Here is a 17,291-nt window from a genome sequence, read left to right as displayed (position 1 = left end):
AAAACAAAGTTAGCAGTCTTGGCATGCCAAACAGTCTTGGCACGCCTACGCCTTAATGTGCCTAAACAAAGGAACATGTCTATTTTCCAGAGAAGACTTCTTAGACACTCTTCTAAAGGTCAGCCTTGTACTCATCTATGAAGCAAACACATTTATCTTCCACTTCTGCATATGTCTCAAGAGAATGTGATACACAAAATGAATCTTCTAAGAGTAACATGGCAAGCTGCCTTTATGACAGGCCTGCAGGGCAAAGTCATCTTTGCACTCCCAGTCTCTTCTGAAAGTACATCAGAAGACACTTTGATCTTTCATACATGTTAGAACAGCTGTGGACTAGATGCAAATTTGTCTTAGTTTTCCCAGTTTTCCACCTGACATTAGGGATTCTGGGAATTGCAAATGTGAATGTGAGGCAAGTCATGCCAAATACGTTCTAAGATAGAACGTGTTATTAAGAGCCTAGTAGAATGAATGTTCTCAAACTTTTGCTGAGAACAAGTCAAACTGGTCAAACTATATCACATATAGTTATCACGAATAGCAGGAGCCCAAATTCCTTTCTTGTTTGGATTCTAGTGGTTAATGTATTGATGTTCAATGGAAATTCAAGTTTCATTAAGAAAGTAGTTTAGCTAAATTTTTATCAATGTATATTAATTATCCAGACACATGGTATATCCAAACTTTATTAACTATGTACTTATGAAAAGAGCCTCTTGTGGCTCAGAGTGGTAAGGCAGCAGACATGCAGTCTGAAAGCTCTGCCCATGAGACTGGGAGTTCAATCCCAGCAGCCGGCTCAAGGTTGACTCAGCCTTCCATCCTTCCAAGGTCAGTGAAATGAGTACCCAGCTTGCTGGGGGGTAAACAGTAATAACTGGGGATGGCACTGGCAAACCACCCCGTATTGAGTCTGCCATGAAAACGTCACCCCAAGGGTCAGACATGACCTGATGCTTGCACAGGGGATACCTTTACTTTACTTATGAAAACTGGCTCTGTTTTATAGTACTTGTGGTAGATTTATATACCAACAAAATTGATAGACTGAAGGCACTTATTGAATTCTGATTGTGTATGTGTGTGTAAAGTGCCATCCTATCATACAGAGGTGATTTGTCATTGTCTTCCTTTGCATAGTGACTATTGATAGGTATGAACAGTATTTTTGTGGTTTGGTTTGTGGCTCAACCATGAACTGATATGCCAGCTTGCAAGCCAAACCAGTTTGTATCAGTTCAAGAACCATTTAAAGATTAAATCCCTGCTTTCCGCTCCCCATGAAAAGCAGCTGGGAGCATTTAAACCGCTGCTTTCTGCTGCTCAAGAACCACCATGAACTGCATCAACATATGTGGAAGTCTGTAGTGGTTCTTTGGTTTGTGAATGTCACTTCAAACTACACATGGGCCAAAATATGTGATGAACTTTAGTTCATGAGCTGGGGCATTTCTGCACTCATTAAATGTAGTGAAATGCTTATCTTGCATAGTTGTTATATTCTGGCCCCTCCAAAAGACGTTGCCAACATGCAGTGTCTGGGCAGTAACCGGCTGGCTACATCTGCCATTTTAAAGCATGAGTTTGGGAATTGCATAAAGTGGATTCACTAACCTAAAAAGTGTTAACTGCCAGAGAGCAACCAGCAGGCAAACAGCAAAGGGAAGGTATGAAGGCTCAAATGCGCTAAAGGGGCCTGCTTCATCTCGCCCTCACACCCCTCTCCCTTGTTCTGGGGATGGGAATTTCTTTTTAAAAATGGCTAACTTCCTGGACCAACGAATAGGCGGACAAGCGTCAGGCGATGAAAGAAATAAAAAAAAATTTCCCCCAAAGTTTTAACACAAAGCGTGCATCTCTAAAGTTTCCTGCCACCCCCAAATCAGGAATTATATTAATTTTTAAATGTCTCGAAGGACCCGTGATCCCAGAAGGGGTGGTGTTCAAAAAGCAGTATGCATCTATGATTCTATGCATAGGTGTTTCAATGGAGAAGTATGCGGGACCTTTAAAATATGGAGAAAGGGGATTGGTTGCCTGCATTGTTCGACAGGTGGAAGTGCAACACGTATAAGGCACGTTGCTCTCTTCTGCCACTGCCAGCAGCAGTTGTGGAGGGTGAGATGCACAAAAAGGCGCAGACAAAGGCGAAAAAGCAGAAAAGGTGAGGAGTGCTCAGAAAAATTTAGAGCCTTGCCATTCAACTGGCATAATGCTTTTTTAACTGATGTGTGGAAATGCCCCCAGTTTGTATCTATCCCTAATAGCAACCCTGGAATTCCTTACTAGGGCTGACTTTGTTTAGCCTGAGCTATCCAGGTCAAGGAAACTGAACTGTGGAATAGTGAAAAGCAATATTCAGGAGTATTTGGGTGACAGAAACATATTGCATCCACCAAACCCTCAAATGCCACCACAAATCAATTCATATATTGTCTCCAGTTAGGTGTTACATCCCTCAAGGAAAGTTCTGTAGGGTGAGGAGAGCTAGCCTGGTGTAGTGGTTAGGAGTGCGGACTTCTAATCTGGTGAGCTGGGTTTGAGTCCCCCACATGCACTCCTCCACATGCACCCCGCTGGGTGACCTTGGTCTTGCCACAGCACTGATACAGCTGTTCTGACCAAGCAGTAATATCTGGGCTCTCTCAGCCTAACCTACCTCACAGGGTGTCTGTTGTGAGGAGAGGAAAGGGAAGGTGAATGTAAGCAACTTTGAAACTCCTTTGGATAAAGAAAAGTGGCATATAAGAACCAACTGTTCTTCTAAAGTAGATCAAAATTTGCCCTGATAATTTCTGCTAAATGGGTCATACATCTCCCTTTCCCTGAACCTCAAGAGTATTCTTGGAAATCTGTGAACATTACAGTTTGGTTTGGATATAATGACAAACTATAGTTTACCATTAACTCTTTCCTCTTAAAAGTCTGACTTTTGAACTTCTTAGTTATAGTACGCTTGCGTGTAGCTTTTAGATACTACATCAGGTTTTCCTAATTATTGCCAGTAACAGAAGAAGGGACCACTTCCTTCATATGCAATCTCTGCTGCTGCCTTACCAATGCCAAATGTTCATTGACTCTTTCAAGACGAACAATATTTAATTCACTATGTCCTTTTGTAAGTCTTGAAGGTGCTACTAGACTTTTGTTTTATGCTGCTAGAAGAAGACTAACATGGCTATCCCTTTGTAATCATTAAGAAGACCAGTCACCAGAACAGAAGGGCATCAAGGGCTGTCTTCAGTTGACATCCTTGGTCTGACACAATGAGCAACTTGCTTTCATCAGAAGAAGGAGGAGCTGGTTTCTAATTTTCTTTATTGATGATTTAAGGTCATTCATTTTCTCAGTTTTATCAGCTGCTTTCAGCATCGTCATTAAAATGGAGGAAATAAAATTAATGAATAAATATCACAAGATGTCATAGTCCCATTGTATACGGCACTGGTCAGACCACACCTGGAGTACTGTGTGCAGTTCAGGAGGCCTCACTTCAAGAAGGACGTAGATAAAATTGAAAGGGTACAGAGGAGAGCGACGAAGATGATCTGGGGCCAAGGGACCAAGCCCTATGAAGATAGGTTGAGGGACTTGGGAATGTTCAGTCTGGAGAAAAGGAGGTTGAGAGGTGACATGATAGCCCTCTTTAAGTATTTGAAAGGTTGTCACTTGGAGGAGGGCAGGATGCTGTTTCTGCTGGCTGCAGAGGAGAGGACACGCAGTAATGGGTTTAAACTTCAAGTACAACGATATAGGCTAGATATCAGGAAAAAGTTTTTCACAGTCAGAGTAGTTCAGCAGTGGAATAGGCTGCCTAAGGAGGTGGTGAGCGCCCCCTCACTGGAAGTCTTCAAGCAAAGGTTGGATACACACTTTTCTTGGATGCTTTAGGATGCTTAGGGCTAATCCTGTGTTGAGCAGGGGGTTGGACTAGATGGCCTGTATGGCCCCTTCCAACTCTATGATTCTATGATTCTATCAGAGAACATCACAATAAATAAAAAAGTTCTAACATGTGCAAAAAATAAAAAAACACTTGACAGTGACAAGTTGAATAAGGTATGTGATCATTGTGATAATCTGCACTAATAGGAGTGGATTTTCTTTTTGAGAAGTTCTCTTGATGGTGGCATTTCTTAGTATATATGAACCATGGGATTTATTTGAAAAGCTGGATTGCAATTAGTATTGATATACACTGCAGCCGACAAGCTGAAAGGTGACATCATTTCAAAAGTCAATAGCTTGCAAACCAAATGTCAGAGACTCTAATGCAGCTTCCAAAGTGTTTAAACATTAGGATAAGGAATTTAAGGGTTTTTTAAAGTATAATATTTGCCCAGCATGAGTTGACAGCTATGTAAGTGTGATAGCTGCTGTGCTTGCTTGCTACTAACTTTTTACTGATGGTAATTACCTAATAACCAATTGATTTTTGTTGCTAATAGGACAATTTGTAAAAGCTCTTGAGACAAGAAAAGATTAAAAGAAGTAGAACAAGCCTGTGGCTATTGGGAAATCACATTTACAAACAGTAGGGTGGCTATCGATACAATTTTCTGAAGTGCAAAAATGAAGCTTCATTTACTAACCAGGAAATTTTGACACATTGCAGTGTTCTAATTATGGAGTGAGGTCATAAAGCTTTTTGTTATGTGGAATTGTTGTGACACTGCTGTTATTCATACACAGGCACTCCATCTAAAAGAAAGGTAGGGACTCTTGGTTACAAAAATGAAGAACATCAAAATCTTAACAAGAATATGTCAACGAATGTAGACCACAAAACAATGCTTCTTAGGCTGAAAATGTTTGATCTTCATTCCATTTAGAAAAAAAGGAAATGCTAAAGACTGCAGCAATTATTAGACCAGTGCAATCATTTTTCATGCAAGTAAAGTGATGGTCAAAATCTTACAACAGAGAGGGCCATTTCGCACGGCTTCAAAATAGCACAATGGTTGCTAATTGGAAACGCTACTAATTTGCCATAACCCACGACGTCGTAGACAATCTGCAACAATCCTGAAACCGACCCGCAAAAAGCGCTTCGTTGTAGCGCTTTCGGGGGAATCCAGAAAAGTGGATTCACCCTCCAGATAGCGATACACTCCTGCAACCAATCTGCAACAGTAGCGCTAAAGACCTGTGCGTTACCATTGTTGCTGGTTCTTCAAAGTCCCTCCCCCTGGCTCTTTTTTTTTCTCCGAGCGAGCGGGGATAAACGCACCAGCGAGCCTCTTTCTGTTTAGAGGCTTCCCTGGCTTCAGTCAATCACCTTTAGTCACTAAGCACAAACCACATAAAAGCCCGTTTGCTGAAATAAAGTCCCTTTATTTTTTACACATAAATTCAGCCGAAAATCGGGCCCGTGAGAGGGGGGGGGGATTTTTTTTTTATCACTCGAGGCAGCGTGCCAACGATCATACAATCAAACGACAGCTCACGTTAGGCAGCTGGATGGGTCTCTCCGTAGCAACGAATCTACCTAGATTCGTTGCTATGGGTCGGTTTTTTTTTAAAAACCTTTCTTAAAGGGAAAGGGGCTGTTTGGGAGCATGCTAACGGCTGCCCATTGGCTGCTTGACGGCCAGGGGCGGGACGAGCTTGGCAATAGCGCTTCCTTTCTAGCGATTTCTGCCGAGACCGGAAGCCTGTGGGAAACGCTAAAAAACGCAACTGATTCCACTACAAAGGCAGGTATGCATAACGACGAATTCCACTATTTTAAATGGCGATTTTTCATTCCGCAAACAATTTGCAACAAAGATCCCCGTGCGAAAAGGCCCAGACTGTTACCATATATGGTATGAGCAATGCCAGATGTTCAAGTTGGATTCAGAAAAGGAAGAGGCACTAGAAGACCGTATTGCAAATTTATATTGTTTACTGGAGCACATGAAAACATTTCATGGATTACATCAAAGCTTTTGACACTGTGGATCATGAAAGTTTATGGTTGTTTTTAAGAGAAATAGGTGTGCCACAACATCTCATTGTTTTGATACACAACTTGCACTCTGGAGAAGAGGCTACTGTGAGGCAGAATATGGAGAAACAGAATGGTTTCCAGTTAGGCTTAGGTGTCAGACAAGGGTGTATTGGTCTCTTCAATCTTTACATAGAACATATCATAAGGAAAAATGGATTAGATATAGAAGCATGTGGAATGAAAATTGTGGAAGAAACATTAACAATTTGAGATATACAGATGACATGACATTACATGGCAGAACATAGCAAAGGTTCAAAATGTCTACTTGATTAATGTTAAAGCATAAATTGTTAAAGCAGGATTACAGATGAACATAAGGAAGACAAAAGTAAAGAGTACTGAGAAATTAGACAACTTTAAGGTTGATGATGAGGAAACTGAAATTGCTAAATATTTTCCATTCCTCGGCTCAGACATTAACCAAAAGGGATACTGCAAGCAAGAAATCAAAAGGAGACTAAGACGGGAAAGGCAGCCATGAAGGAGCTAGAATAAATTCTTAAGTGTAAGGATGTGTTGTTGGCAACTGAGATCAAGATAATTAATACCCTAGTATTGCCCAGTACTATGTATGGATGTCAAAGTTGGATGAAGAAAGCTGACAGGAAAAAAGTTGATTCACTTGAAATGTGGCATTTGTGGAAAGTTTTAGAGATACCAGGAGCTGCCAAACAACCAAACCAAACAAACAAACAAAGTCGTATCAAATCAAGCCTGAACTAGAAGCTAAAATGGCTAAACTGATGGCATTATATTTTTGTGAAGAAGACAAACCTCAATGAAAAAGACAATAATGCTAGAAAAAGCTGCAGGTAACAGGAGAAAAGGAAGCCCCATCATGAGGTGGATTGACTCAAGAAAGGAAGCCACAGGCCTCAGTTTGGAAGCCCTAAGCAAGGATATAAAGCACAGGACATTTGGGAGATAATTAATTTATAGGGCCACCATAAAGTGGAAATGAACTGACAGCACTTAACACACAGTGAATCTTGGTATCCCTAACTTATTTATCCCCAGCTTGCAACAGGTGAAAATAATAGGCTGATAGACAGAACTACTGTGCTGAAAAGATTCAGTGTAAGAGTCTGAGGACACATACAACAACACAAGATCTGCATAGGTTAATGTGCAATTCTGTTTCAGATGCAGCAACATAAACCAATATATTCCCAACTCTCTTTCAAGCCCATTTACAGGACTGGAAGCCAGGCTGCTTACACATCCTAGTGTTTAGGAGCGGCACATGCTTTCAAATCATTGTAATAATCTAAATTATTTCTCTCAGTTAAAGTCAGGGAAGGGGGCAAGGCTCTTTTAGGTCTTTTTTGGCATTTGAGGGAAGACTTATAGGGCTATGCCTAGCGGCAATCTCTGGGTGACTTGATGCCACCTTATTTGTATGATTCTCCCAGGCCTGCTACTTGCTGCTTTCAGACAGCAGCTACCCTATGAAAGTCAGTGTGATATGTCAATTAGAGCTTCAGAGTAGCATCTGGGAGACCCAGGTTCAAATTACCAGTTTTCCATGGAAGTTCACTAAGTCATATTGGCAAGTCACATAATTGCCACCTAACCTACCTCACAGGGTTGTTGTACAGATAAAAAGGAATAGAATGATGTAAACTGCTTTCTCTCACTGTAGACAAATGTGGCAAATAAAAGGCAGGCTTATGCATGGCTTGGAAGGAGAGAAAGAGGCAGGGAAAGGGAAGAAAATATGGGGGGTTGCCTTGAGGAGGGAAAGAGGAAATACTGGGGTGTACACAGGAGAGTGGGTCCTCCCCACAAGTCCTTGAGTGCTGGTACAGGCTGCTGGGGGTGAGGAGGAGTTGAAGACAGAGGGTCAGATAAAGGAAAGTTGGCTGTTGGATGGGAAGGAGAAGGAAACAGAAAAAAGATGTGGGGACTTTTAGGAAAGGGAATGAAGAAATATTGGAGGAAGGGGAAATGAAATGCTCCCTCAAAAGTTCTTGTGGGTTCCTCCTTGTTCAATGTAATATCCAAGTCAGCCAAATCTGAGGATACTTATATCCAATTACTAGAGCCATGAATAGACAAGACAGAAACCTGGAAAGCCCCAGGTTTGCAGAAATATCTGAAATCTTACCCCAAAATACATTGGGGGTTAAAACCTCCCTAAGTAATAGAGACAGCAACTGTAACTTTAAGAAATAAATGCGTTCAGTGACTGCTGCTAGGAAACTATACAGTATTGCCAGCATTAAAGCCTTGGTTTCTGTCAGTAAAAGGTGAAGGAGTGAGCAGGGCCTTTTCCAGGGTTGATGTATTCTTTGAAGAAGAATGCAGAAGGACCAGTGTCATCAGCAACCAGTGAGCAACATGCATAATTCAACCAGTTCTGGCTACTTGTTATTATTTAACAGGAGACACCCCACAAAAGCCAGTGTGGTATAGTGGTTAGAGTTTCAAACCAGGATTTGGCAGACCTAAGCTGGAATTACTATTCTGCTGTAGAAACTCACTGGGTGATCTTTGGCTATTGGCACATTCCCAGCCTAACTTACTTCACAGGGTTGTTGTGAGAGTAAAATGGAGAAAAGAAGAATGATGTACGCTACCTTTGCTCTTCACTTTGGTGTAAAGGTTGGGTATTAATGGGTGAAGTATAAATTAAATAATAAAGATAGCTGAAGATAAGGTGACCAGAATTTAAAAACGGTATGGCAGGACACACCGCCGCCATGGTGGTGGGGGCATGGCATAGCAGCGGCCTCCCTCCCTCCTTCCCTCCCATGGGCTCACCTTGCCTCTCATGCGTGCCTCTCCCATCTTGTGCGCTTGTGCGGCGCTGGCACAGGCTAGGTGGGGGCCAAGGGCGGGCCTCCACCTGGTGCGCCTGTGCAGGCTAGCCAGGGCAGAGCACCGCTGCTGGCCATCCTGCTGGCCGGGGGGCAGGGAGGGAGGGAGGCGAGGAGGGGGCTCCGGCTGGCAGGATTTTAAGGACCCGGGCGGGACCCGGGACATAGACCAGGAAAGCTTGAGTGTCCCACGTTTTTTGAGAAGGATGAGCAGCTTAGCTGAAGATGATGGGTCAAATAAAAGCTAGCTTGGTTGTTGGGTGGGAAGGAAGTATGAAAATATGAGGATATGAAGGTTTCCAGGAAGAGAAAAAGAGGAAATAGTGTGGGAAGGGGATAGAAAGGGAAATGAGGTAACCCCACAATTTCTTGTGGGTTCCCAACTGAGCAATTGGGCCTGGCACCATTGAACTGGGCCATACTTTTCCTGGATAGAGGCTGGCAGGAGGAGGGAAGAAAGGAAAGCTGAAGACAGAGGGTAAAGAAAGGTAGGTTGGCTGGAGTGTGGGGAGAATAAAGTAGCAGGAGAAAAGTTCTTCTGCATATAAAATCACAGTATTACTTAAGTCATTTTCTAGTGTCATTCTATTGAGGTTCTGCAAGTGACCCGAGAAGAAGATTCAAGTGGCCAAACAGAACTCTGAAGTAAGTGATTTAAACATCACTTTGGCAAGATGAAAAGTGTCCCATGTGAGCATCTTACTAAAACTGAGCTGCTACCTATGCAAAGAAGCTACACATATTGGTTAACATGCATGAGTAGCAACCCAGTTTAAATGAGAGACTGTGTAAATGCAAAGAATCAAATAGAAATATTTTTGCCTCCCTAGTATGGAGCAGACAATCTCTGGAGGGTTAAAAAAAAACACAACAGTATTTTTTTGTGTGTGCGTGTACATTGAAGGAAGAATTTACGATGCAGCATTTTTTCTCCCTGTCTCAGAACTTTCTCTGTGCAGAGAAGCACGTATTTGGATGACTATACTTTGTATTTAATTACTATGATTAGGCATGGTAACAGTTCAATTGTGCATGTAGTGATTATGAGGCCAAACATACCAGACATGCATATATAAGGCATAAAAATATGGCACAAAACAAAAAGATTTTTTTTAAGTTTGTAAAGTTAAAAAAGTGGTGGTAAAGAAAACTCACATTATTTTGACAGAAGATTCAGGTGGGTAGCCATGTTGATCTGAAACAGCAGAACTAAGTTGGAGTCCAGTGGCACTTTTAAGTCCTACGAAGTTTTATTCAATGTATGGGTTTTTGTGTGTATGCATACTTCATGTGATACAGACTTCACTCATTGCGATACAAGCACTAATAAGGAGACATACCATTGACAATGTTGGGCAGCCTTTGGAAGAGAGCTAATGACTGAAAACTAGACATCTTTCATTAAGTAACCCTGATACTTGACAACTTTCTTTGGAGCTTCTATTGGCTGCTGTACACCTTTTATATGTGTTAAGAACTGGTGTGTGTTAAAACCAGTTGGGTTTTTATGTTCCAGTTCTAGTCTCCCCCCCCCCCCCTTGGTTTTGGTCTTAAAGGTGCCACTGGACTCATTACTTTGACAGTGCATGCTGAAATATGGACCTATCAATGTCTAGGACTTGCCTTCTCTTTGAGACTCTTTCAGGTAGAGAAAAGCAGCATATAAGAACCAATTCTTCTTCTTCTAGTTCCTAATATGGGCCCAGGTTTTCTTTTTTAATATGACTTTTAGGTTGGCCACTCGGTAACCATTGCATGAACTGCATGTGGCTTTTGTGCATGTTTTAATTAATTTTTATTTTGCTTTTTCAATTATTTTATGCTTGTTTATAATATTGATAATTTATGTTGCTGTATTTGTGGCTTTGTGGTATTATTTTTATTTGTGACTATCCTTAAGCAAGCCTATACATTCTTTAATTTTTTTCTGATTTTATTTGTAAGATGCTTTAGAACAGTGGTCCCCAACCTTTATTAGGCTGGGGACCGGCAGGGCATTGGGTCGCGCCCGCAGGGACCGCGCCCACGCGGGCCACGCCCATGCTTTGGGCCGCGCCCGCGAGCCGCGCCCGGCCGCGCCCGCGAGCCGCACCCGCTGATCGGGCCGCGCCCGGCCGCACCCGCGGGCCGCACCCACGGATCGGGCCGCACCCGCGGGCCGCGCCCACGGATCGGGCCGAGCGGGCGCGGCCTGCACGGGCGCGGCCCAGCCCTGATTCCCTCCCCGCCCTCCCGCAGTAAGTAGCTTCCCGGGCCGCAAGCTTGCGGCCTGGGAAGTTTTTTACTGCGGGGGGGGCGGGGAGAGGGAGCCGCGGCCCGGCGCCATGGCCTTTGCGGCCCGGCACCGGGCCGCGGCCCGCAGGTTGGGGACCACTGCTTTAGAAGCCAATCTGGTGAAAAAGTGGAGTATAATTTATAGACAAGACAACTAGTTGAAAATCATTCTTTGGCCCCTGCATCTAGAGTCCTGGGATTTGCTGCTTCATTATCTAACACTATAGGAGAGGGATGGAAATTAGGCATGAATGGGGTCCCTTGTAATGAATCCGTGGCTCGGTCCTAACCATAATTAGGCTATTTGTCTGTCCATCTGTCCATCTGTCTGTCCATCTGTCTGTCCGTCCGTCCGTCTGTCCGTCCATCTCACTCACTCACTCACTCACTCACGCACTCACTCACTCACTCACTCACTCACTCACTCACTCACTCACTCACTCACTGTCGTCTATTTGCACAGCATGGGCATGAATGAAATTCTCTAGGAATCAGCAAGATTCCCACTGCTGGGCTTCTGAAGGCTTATTCTAGTAGACATTGCCCTAAACCACTTCAACCACTCAGGAATATATAGGTATCTACTCAGGAACAGCCCCCCCCCGGGGGGGGTCCTATGGGAATTTGGCAAATGGAGATGAGAATTCTGCAAACAAAATCCTTCCATATCCCAAAATGGTCTAGTGCATCCAAACCTGACTGTCTTCACCCCAAGTGTCCCAGGAGCAAATTAATGTGTATGACATTTTAATGGTACGGTGGCTATGCTCTGTTTACCAAACTCAGGATCCTGTTTTATTTACATGGCTGCCATTGTTCATGCTTTGGCAGCTGAAGTGGGACTGTGGCTCAGCTCAGTTGTAAAACATCTGCTTTGAATTCAGAAGGTTCCAGGATCAGTCCCTGATATGTACAGCTTAAAATGTCAGATAGTAAGCGAGGTGTAATACCTGTGCCTGAGATACTGGGGAGCTGCTTGCCAGATAATGACTTAGATGGCTCAAATGGCCCTGACCTGGATGGCCCAGGCCAGCCTGATATTATCAATTTTTTTAAGTTAAGCTGAGTCAGTCCTGCTTAGCATTTGGATGGGGAGACCACCAAGGAGGTTCAGGGTTTCTATGCAGAGGCAACTTATAGCAACCTACCTGTCAGATCCTTGTCTACGAGATCACCATAAGTCAGCTGGGACTCAGCAGTATTTTCCAGTACCAAGACCAATGGTCTGGTTCCGTATAAGACTGCTTCATGTGTTCATGGGGATTTATAGGCTCAAGCTTCTACAAGAGCCCTGAACATTTTTTCTCTTCACCTGGGGAATCCTATTATTACAAAACTCTGTAATATATGGTTACCAGATTAACAATCAATTGAATTTTATTTGAAGATTACAATTTAAGACATATTCTTAAAATATGAGACAATTAATATAGAATGGAGTATTGCTAAATATACGGTGTGTTGTATAGATTGTGCTTGTGTGCCAGCATTTGATCTTAAACAAGTTTGAAAAATTAAAGATCCACACAATTTTTAAACTGACATTCCTAATAATTATAACAATCACGCTTTAATGCCTGAAGTGATCTTGAGCTCAATACTCCATCTGTGACACTTATAAATATAGGCTTTTATTGGTGAAGTATGCATTACAACAGAGGGATTGCACACAGAGCTGTATATCTATCATCAGGATTTAGTGTTCAGATTTTGAAATACCAGGGCACCGTGTGGAAGAGAAGGGAGCCAAAGAAAAACATATTTAAAAAGAAACTGGATCTTAACACAATCAAATGTGATTTATAGTAAATCTTTTTTTCTCTGTTTTAAATTTAAGCACCAGTGCTGGGAGCTGTTCTTAAGTTGCCACTATAAATCAAGGAAGACAGGCAAAGCCCTTCTAAGACAAGGAAATACATTTATTGAACTTCAGTTGTTCAGTTTCCAAACTGACACTATTAACACTCAAGGCATGATTTATTAATAGTTGATTCCCCCACCCCCACTTTAATATGTAACTTGTCAAATCTGAAAAACAAGGGCTGTGAGTAAGACCACTTGCACCCCAGATGGTATGAGATTTCCTTATTTCATGTGCAATTCTGTTAAGCATCATTTGTGGCAACACAGTCCTAAACGGAACCAAGGCATAGAGGATCCAGAAGGCACTTGGAGAGTAAGGGAGGGAACATACTTATTGGTCATTAGAGTACTATTCTAGTCATTAAACTTCCAGATTTTCCTGGCCAGTCAGGAAAGTCCAGGTGGTGAAGGATCATAGTCACGTAGTACCAATAATGCATGAAACCCTTTTATCATTGTTAAAGAAAATAATCTCTCCAAGTACTCATTGCATATATATTATTTCTGCCTATAAGAAATATGCATGTGTGTGCCAATCATACATGAAGAACTAAAGAGGTAACAAATACCTATGAAAGTGCAGTCAATTGCTGCCAATAAACAGACTTTGTTGTAGGAAATCCCTTTATTGATATATAGTGAGTCAAGTATCTCAAAGTCCTTGCTATGACTGACACCCCTTGGAACAATTACCCTTTATCAATGTCTAGTTCCTGCAGCTCCCCCTACCTGTGCACCCATTTGGGCATGAAACACTCCAGATGCCACCCCCCCCCCATAGTTAGGCCTGAAAATGAAAGTTAGACACAGTACCTCATCAGGGAGAGACAGCTATTCCAAAAACATCAAACAATTTATGGCTGGATTCCCAAATACAGCTTTGCACCTACACTAATCAAAGGCAACAAATGATAAAAGTGTGAATACAGACCAGAGGCAGAAACAACAAATAAAGCATGTGAATACAGGGTTTTGACAATACCACTTTTTATCCAGGAAAATAGAGAAAAATTCCAGGTATACATATTCTACTGAGGACTTGACCCCTGTAGTTACATATAGGTTACTTGAGGGGAAATAAAACAGAGTGCATTTGTTGTGTGCTTGAGACAAGACCTTAGTCTCAAAATTACATTATTACTAGTAGTAAATCCCGCTGTGAGCTGTAATGCAACAGCCTCAATCTTATGGTTTGGTGTGGGTTTAGTGCCTCACTTGGAAGCTGGCAGAGAGGAGGTCTATTTGTGCACAGCAGTCCAAGTCAGCTTCAAGAGCACCTAAGGTAAAGGTAACGGTATCCCCTGTGCAAGCACCAGGTCATGTGTGACCCTTGGGGTGACGCCCTCTAGTGTTTTCATGGCAGACTCAATATGGGGTGGTTTGCCAGTGCCTTCCCCAGTCATTACCGTTTACCCCCCAGCAAGCTGGGTACTCATTTTACTGACCTCGGAAGGATGGAAGGCTGAGTCAACCTTGAGCCAGCTGCTGGGATTGAACTCCCAGCCTCATGGGCAGAGCTTCAGACTGCATTTCTGCTGCCTTACCACTCTGCACCACAAGAGGCTCCAAGAGCACCTAGGAAATGTGGAATTCCAGAATATGAACTTATCTGGCAACCTTACCTCCTCTCTGCAATGTTTTCTTGACCTGGAATTGGCCAGGGGACACTATGTGGAGGTATGATTTCCTCCATGTGGGGCCTGGAGATCTCCTGGAATTACTGCTCATCTCCAGTAATAAAGATCAGTTCCCCAGCCAAAAATTTGCTGCTTTGGAGGGGAGACTCTGTAGCATTACACCCCATTGAAGTTTAGGGATGCCAGCCTCCAGTGGGATCTGAGGATCCCCCGGAAGTACAGCTCATCTTCAGGTTGAAGGGGATACCTCTCCCTACTCATGTGCGTCCCTTCAAAAGGAATGCATGTGGCCACAGACACCCCTCGGCTTGTACAGTCTGTTGGTTGGCTGGTGATGTCTGCCCTTCTGAAGCCTGAGACCTAGTGCTGGAAACTGCAGTTCCTGTTGTTTTCTACAGGGCCAAGTCATTGCCCAATAAAAGTGAATCATCTAGTTCCCCCCCAAACTTTCACTGTCTACTTGTGAAAAGATGTCATATCTGAATGTTTCTGTAAAGCTACCTCACTTGAAATTCTGGGCCACTAATGCCTTTTATGAGCCTCTTGTGGCGCAGAGTGGTAAGGCAGCCGTCTGACAGCTTTGCCCATAAGGCTGGGAGTTCAATCCCAGCAGCCGGCTCAAGGTTGACTCAGCCTTCCATCCTTCCGAGGTCGGTAAAATGAGTACCCAGCTTGCTGGGGGGTAAACGGTAATGACTGGGGAAGGCACTGGCAAACCACCCCGTATTGAGTCTGCCATGAAAACGCTAGAGGGCGTCACCCCAAGGGTCAGACATGACTCAGTGCTTGCACAGGGGATACCTTTACCTTTACCTTTAATGCCTTTGATTTCGTATAGCCTTCCTGGCAAATTCTGATTTTTATTTATCAGGCCAGGCTTGAGCGAAGTCACTTCAGCCCCTATGTCTCTCCAGCCAGTTGTTTGTTCACCAATTACAGTTAGAATGCCTAAATGTTCTTTATTTAGATCTTCCTTCACTTTCCGAACTCGTCAGACCCTTCTAGTCTGCCTGTCTGTTGTGCCCCAAAATACAAACTGTTGCTGGTAAGGGCTGGCCAGAGCCCAGGCAGGACACACCCTCATTACTCCACCCCAACCTCAGCCTGCAAATCTCTACCATTGTCTCTACTATCACTGTTCATCTCCAGATTATACATATCAGCTCTGCAGGCAAAAATGGCTAGTTTGGAGGGTGGACTCTGAGGCATTGTAGTGGTTTAAGGCCCCACTTCCAATCCTCAAGGAATATTTCCACCCCAGGGATAGCCAACCTCCGGTGGGGGGAAGGCTGGAGAACTCCAGGAATTACAGCTAATCTTCAAATTATAAAGATCAACTCCCCAGATGAAAATGGCTGAATTGGAGGGTGGACTCTCAGGCATTGTACCATTTTGATCCCCCGCCTACAAACTTCAGGGGATATTTCCAACCCAGGGGTAACTAACTTCCAGGTGGGACCTGGAGATCTCCTGGAATTGCAGCTCATCCTCAGAGTATAAAGATCAGCTCCCTGGGCTGCTTTGGAGGGTGGACAGGGTTGTTGCACAGAAGAAACATTAGAGACCTCCCACACAGGTTGTTGTGTGGAGATGAAACACTTGAGGCCTACTGCACAGGGCTGATGTGCAGATCTGCAACAGCATCCAGTTTCATCTGCACAACCTTGCACAGTAGACCTCAAAAGTTCAGAGTGGTGGAGAAGAGACAAGCGTGGCTTGGCTGTGTCTTCCCTCCAGCAGTGAGGCTGGCCTCAGCAGTATTGTGAGAAGGGGCTTTTCCGTGGCCTCCCAGTCACCAACCATTAGGCAGAAGGGGAAAGCTTTCCTCCCTCAAAAGGAGTGTGTTGATCTTGGAAACATATCCCTTGCCTCAGTCAGAAGTACACAACGCAATTTATCATATTAGATTATATATATGGTTCATTGGACATTCTGGATTATGCCTTGATTATTCTTTATAACTATTATTTTAGTTGCAATGTTCATTCCCGACACTGTCAATAAAATATACTTTAGAGGAAACTTATTACTATGAATTTGGTACTGTATTTAAAATGAAGTTCTTTAAAAGGAGCATTATACATTTACAGCCCAGTTCTGTGCATGTTATGATGAAATCAGAGGGCTTACTGCCAAGTAGGGGTACTTAGGTTTAGAGACTTAGATGCAGAGTTTTTTGGTCTGTACATCAAGCTTGCCTACAACCACAGTCTTTTAATCATTGAAGAAATTTGAAAATCATCCAGTACTGAATATTGATTAGATGCAAAAAGAAATGGGTGATGCCTTCCTAGTTTCTCTATATTTTTAAAGTTTTAGTGGGAAGGGGAAGATTTGTACATGACTGATGTTTCCAAGAATGGAATATCTACATAGACACAGTTGCGTTTAAGGCTTATATCCAGTGTTCTGATGTCCAACAAGATACACTCTGTGTTTTTTGATTTGATCACATGCTGGATGTGTCAGGGCTTGGGTTTGTTTTCTGTGAAGCAGAATTAGCAAATAGGATGGATTATTTGAGATTGCTGGTATGAGTTTGAATGCCAAGAACATCCTGATACACTTGATGGGTACATCTGAGGTCACAGAGGAGAGAACGCTTTGTGCCTGTACAGATAACAAGCAGCCACACCACTGCCTTCTTCTCGCCACTAAATTCAGTGGGGAAGCCTACCAGGATCAGGGATTTACGACTTC

This window comes from Paroedura picta, chromosome 2 (assembly GCF_049243985.1).
Source record: "Paroedura picta isolate Pp20150507F chromosome 2, Ppicta_v3.0, whole genome shotgun sequence".
Lineage (NCBI taxonomy): Eukaryota > Metazoa > Chordata > Lepidosauria > Squamata > Gekkonidae > Paroedura > Paroedura picta.
This window is presented reverse-complemented; position numbering follows the sequence as displayed.